The following is a 6,354-nucleotide window of genomic DNA, read 5'->3' on the forward strand; positions in this document are numbered from 1 at the left end:
TGAAACTTTACTTTGATTTTATTTAAAAACTTTCATGTGATTGAATGAGTTTTTACCAATAATTGAGACTTTACTTTGATTAAAGGTATTTACTCTAACTAAAATTAATTGAGACTTTACTTTGATTAATTAAGCTTTTTATTTGATGAGGAGATAAAAGACTAGACATGATTAGGCATAGTAAATTTGATTGAGACTGTACTTTGGTTGAATTTACTGTGGATAATCTAAAAGTTCTCACTTTTAATTGAGACTATACTTTGGTTAAAAGTGAGAACGCCAACAAATTAATTGAGACTTTACATTGATTAATTTGTAAATCTATAATAATAATTAATCGAGCAATAATCTTTAAATAACCGATGATGAATCTATTTTGAAAAAGTAATGGAATCAATCTATTTTCTTTACTATTGTTTATATCTTATTTTATCTTTTTATCTTTATCCCTCCTATTTTTATAATTTTATTTGACTAACACTTGTATAGTTTTATAAGAACTAATTTGTTAAAAATCAATTCCGTGTTCATTGGGAGACGACTTTGGGTTACTTTACCCTTACTATTTTGTTGACTACTTTCTTAACAATACTGAAGTTGTTATAGATAAGTAGTATTAATTTGATCGCGTCAACGACAGCATTATCAGTTCCTAAACTCCGAAGTTTCAAGCTTGTTTTTAATGCTTCCCATTGATCTCTTTATATAGGCCTTAATTGGACTTGAACTTGATCTTTTCTTATTGCTAAAATCTTTTATCTATTGATATAATATCTTTCAAATAATTAAGATATTTTTTCCAATTTTAAAAATATTTGGAAGATATTTTTGGTTGATATCATCCAATTATAAACAATTAAATCTTGCCCACAATTACAATTCAGCTCCTATGATTGGGCAGTTCAAATTTACAGAGAAATCCAAAAAGATGAATAATTGCATTTCAACCCTCTTTTTGACCAGACTGTGACCTGTGCTTGATTGTTTAACTTGCTTTGACACGTTAACTGTGAAATGAGGGTTCGACTTGTGGAAAATTTCTCTCTCTACCAAATCAGAATTCTTCCTCCTCCATTAGGGTTTCTTCGTGTGTTGCATTAGTGAGTAAGTTTTCTAGCGTAAGGGCTCAAGTTGGCGAGAAGCGGTGGCTTCGTTCATGCTGGTAACTCGCGTCCTCCGATCTGGTGGGTGAAGACCAATGTAGATGCGTGATGTTGTCTGGATGTGTTCGTGGGTTGTGGTTGTGAGAGTGGCACTATAAATGGTGGAGACACATGTTCATTTCATGGATGGTTGGTGACAACATGACTGTGGGTGACGACCTACTCCGACGAAGGTGTTCGCACGTTCTTAGTGCATGATGGCAAGGCATGCTGAGGTTGAATGAACATTATTGTTGCTCTTGGAGATGGAGGTCCCGTGGTGGTGTTCTAAAAGGTTCATGGTGGTGGATTGATAGTTGGAGAGATGAAGGTGGAAAATGATGATGATGTGTCATCATCTGCTTGGCCAACTCCAAAAATGGTGGATCATGACATGTGGCAACGACCCATTGGTTCAACTATGTCTGTTAAGATTAATGTTATGTAGCAACTTCTTATTGGGGTTGATTTTTAGTGTGGTAGGAGGGGTGAAAATTAGTAGAAATAGGGGGTGTAGGACAGAATGTGTATGGGCCATTTGAGAAGGAGAGTGTATTAGTAAATTGGGGGTTGCATTTAGCTTTTTGTACATTTATTTCAAGAATTTATTAATTTTGGCCTTATTTTGTAAGTTGGAACAATTTGATTTCACACTTTAAAAAAGCCAAATTTTTACTTCAGTTACATCAACAAACATTAGAACATCCAAGAATATTTTATGCAACTAAAATCACTTTTTAGACAATTTTTATCTCATAAACTGAATAAGTCCAAATATCACAAATCTTGTTTAAATCAATCTTTTAAGCACAAAAATTCAATTAAATGCTTAAATTTAAACATTAAATGAGTGCAAAAATATGCATTCATCAATCTCTAAAGTATTGATTAAAATTATATTTCATCCCTACTTCGAAATAGGTGCCAATTTTGTCCTTATACTTTATAAAAGAATGTAAAATGTCTTTGGCAATGAACATCATTAGAGTGTTTTTAGTGTAACTTTCTCTGGCCCATGCACTTCTCTCTCTCTCACTAATACTATCACTAATTTATTGCTACCGTCCTTTCTATTTTGCCATTGTCGAAGTCTCCAATCTCTCTTGTGCTCAACATTTGAGAAGGTGTAAGATGACGTAGTTGAGCTACTTCTCTTCCTCCTCCTTCTAGTCCTTTTAGGGCGATCCTCCCTCCATAAATCTTTAAGTTTCACTATCGCATTATGATGGTAGGGTCCTTGTCCAAGCTATATGACTCAAGCAAGGTGAATGAGCCCAAGGATAAGTGGTGCACAAAAGCTATAGAGAGGTGGGTGATATGGCTCAATTTTGGTGATTGAATGGTGATGAGATTGTGGTGTTTGAGTGCTTCTATGAGACATTGGGCCAACTCTCAAGGAAGGACGACTCTTAAAATGGAGAGCAAAAATCCTAATTATTCTAACTTACGGACCAAGGGAGACACATGTGCCAATGGTGTCTTGTTGAGTGGCAAGAGCATGAGTCTCATAAAAAAGAAGAAAGAGAAACTTAGAGACCACTCTTCCACAAGCTTTTAGAAAGATTTGCCATGTGGCATTCTCTCTCTCCACCCATGTGCACATAATGAGAGCATTCTTCTAGAAGGCGTGGCCCCAAGCTAGGGTAAAAACCCTAGACCCATGTGTCTCCTTAGGGGTCATCTCCTATGGGCCTAAACCCTACACTACAAGCCCAATGCTCAAATACAAGGCCTGAAGAAACCTAAACTACTTAGCCGATTATACAAGGCCCAAAATAAACCTACTATAGTAAGCCCATAATACAAGGCCCAAAAGAAAGAAAAATTCACTAACGGCCCATGATGATAAGAGCTTGGGTCCACCTTCCATTGATGACTCCAATTCTTCTTACGTGTGCTTGACCATGATTAGGAGGTATATCATTACATCATGATGTACACACTTTCCACATTGACCTCCGTTTCGACATGGTCAAACATGACATTATTTCTAGCACCTCAGAAATAGGTTGCATGACTCTGGTGTGCAAAAGGCAAAAGAGGTTCCATGTGAATGATTGATATCGCTGTCGTTAGGCGATCAAATTACCACTACTTTAGCAACTTCAGTATTGCCAGTTTGTAGTGAAGAAAATAGTTAGGGTTAAGATAACCCTGAGTCGTCTCACAACGAATACGGAATTGATCTCAAATATTTGATTCTCAAAAATGCAATTTAAAACTAGCAACTATAAAAATAGGGAGGTTTTGATATGCAAAGAAAATGACACGGAAGATTGTAAACACAGTAATAGTAAATAGGTCAATTCCACTGCTTTTTCTAAATAAGATTCTTCATTGGTTATCTAGAGATTATTGTTAAATTAATTATTGTTGTTGATTTACAAATAAATCAATGTAAAGACTCAATTCATTTGTTGGCATCCTCACTTTTAATCAAAGTACAGTCTCAATTAAAAGTGAGAATTATTAGATTGTCCATAGTAAATTCAATCAAAGTACAGTCTCAATTAATTTTACTATGCCTAATCAAGTCTATTCCTTTGTTTCTTTACCAAATAGAAAACTTAATTAATCAAAGTAAAGTCTTGACTAATTTTAGTTAAAGTAATTACCTCTAATCAAATTAAAGTCTCAATTATTGGCAAAAACTTATTTAATCAAATGAAAGTTTCTAAACAAAATCAAAGTAAAGTCTCAATTTAATTTAAAAACCTTTTAACTCATATGATTAGCATGCATGTAGATTTAAAATCATTATTTTCTATTCGATTGAGAAGCAAAGGACATAGATAAACAAAAACCACAACAATAATCAAAATAACAAAACATATAAATTCATCTAACCTCATAACCCATTTAAGAAATTACAGTGGAATCAACCCTTAAAGCTTAGCCCTCCATGGCTTTGATGGAATACATGATGATATGAAAGAAATAAAATAAAAGAAGAAAATGAGAGATGTGGTGGAGACGGTATCTGCCAAAACCAGAGAGTTCTAAGTGTCTAAGCTGTAAGCTGTAAAAATTGTCAGTCCCTCGTTTCTGCTCCCTTAAGTCTCTTATATAGGCTTCCACTGGACTTTGGGCTTTATCTGTCAGTTGCTAAAATCTTTTATTTTTATTTAATTAATTAGCAACTTAATTTCTGTCCAATTTCCAATTCTGCCCCTCTTATTTAAGCATTTTTACCAAATTGACCAGAGTTTGACCAGTTTGACCAGAGTTTGACCAGTTGACTGCCTATCAGATGCTGACACGTGGCAGTGCAGATTCTCTCTCCAGAATTAGGGTTTCACTCTCACACTCTTCTCCTTGGCTGCGCGGCTGACGGCGGCTGCTCCGGCTTCTTCTCCGGCGAGCGTGGCGCGACGCGGTGGTGACGGAACAGTAGCGAGAAGCTGCGCGCTGTTCGCGCTGGCGGATGCGTTGCGGAGAAGGTTCGCGGTGGTGGTGCGCGGAGCTGCGATGGAGTTCTGGTTCGCGCGTTCTGGTTCGCGTGCGCTGCGGAAATGGTGCAGATTCCGGCGAAGAGTGCTGCTGCGGTGGCTGCGGAGAAGACGAACTCGCGCTTTGATGGAGGAAGATGGTGGCGGAACAGTGGCGTTCTGCGCGAGGCTCGATGGAGATGGTGGTGGCGTGATGGATGCTCGCGGGAAGAAGGAAATGGCGTCGCGATGGTGGCGAGAAGATGGAAGAAGATGGCGTTGTCATGGTGAGCGCGACGGAGAAGATGATGGAGAGAAAATGGAGCGCGCGATCTGTGGTGGAACTCCGGCGAGTTGACGGTGGAAGGGGATGCCATGGCTGAGGCGCGAGGAATAACTCACGGTCTGCTGCAGATTGGTGGTGGCCGGCGAGGTTGGCGGCGGCGGCTGCCGTGGAGATGGAAGGAGAGGAGAAAATTAGGGTTAGGGTTTTGGGAGATGAAGATGATGACGTGGCAGAATCTGATTGGTTAATTTGGTGAGGTGGGGATTATGACACGTGGCGGCTTATGGTTGGCTAATCTTAAAAGGTGGGGATTGCCACATGGCATGATCTGGTTGAGTGGAGTTTAAGTGGTAGGAGGGGTGCAACTTAGTGAAAACTGGGGGTGCAGAACAGGTTTTTGTGGTCCACTTTAAAAGGGGTGTGCAAATAAAACCTGAGGGTGCATTTAGCTCCTGATTTATTCTTTTTCAGAATTTCTTGATTTTGGACTTATTTTGTAACTTTGAATATTTCAAAATCACATTATTAATTGACCAAAAATAAATTCCAGCTGCATTAACAAACGTTAGAATATCCAATAATATTTTATGCAACTAAAATCAATTTTTACGCCACTTTTACCAAACTTACTCAATAAATCCAATAATCACAAATCCTAATTAAATCAATCTTTAAGCACAGAAAATTCAATTAAATCTCCAAATTTAAATATTAAATGAGGGTAAAAATTTGAACTCGTCAATGATGTGGTTCACAACAAACCTTACCTTGTGGGATGCATTATGTGGCTCGAGGACCCTCTGTTAGAGAAAATGTTGAAACATTGGTCTGCGAGATAGTTTCCATTCATTTTAATCTCATCATCCCCAATTTCTCCTTCAATCACCAAGTCTAGAAGAACGGGGAATAGTATGAGACATTCCATTGTATCAAACACCAGGACAACCATCACAATTCCACCAACATCGCCGCCATCAGAGTTGAATTGTAACCACCATGAAGCTCATTACCTCCATGCCCTCCTCCATAGTCACCGACTCTAGCACTAGGTGTATCACCTTTGTTGGAGAGAGACAAAGACATAGACAATTTAAGTGAGGAGAGGGAGACACTTAAACCCAACAATGTTAATCCATATGCAGTAAAGTAGATGCCTACTTTTCCACATTAAAAAGACTTTAAAGTGGTTTGTTATTGAGGATATTTTACATGCTTTTATAAAATGTAAGAACGAAGTTGATTTATACTTTAAAACATAAACGAAATACAATTTTAATTAATAGTTTATAGATGAAAATCATATTCAATCTTTTATTAAGTAAAACATAACCATAAATTAAATATAACTTTAATTAATAATTTATGGAAAAAAATATATTTAACTCTTAATTCAATATTGTTGAGGAGGTTATTAGTTAAATTAATGTTAGTTTGGTTATTAATTGATCTAATTATTAACTTAATCTTGACCAAAATATTTCATTAGTTTAACCCCGAT

This window comes from Vigna unguiculata, chromosome 7, assembly GCF_037176805.1.
Source record: "Vigna unguiculata cultivar grain cowpea cultivar isolate G323 ecotype 2 chromosome 7, ASM3717680v1, whole genome shotgun sequence".
Taxonomy (NCBI): Eukaryota; Viridiplantae; Streptophyta; class Magnoliopsida; order Fabales; family Fabaceae; genus Vigna; species Vigna unguiculata.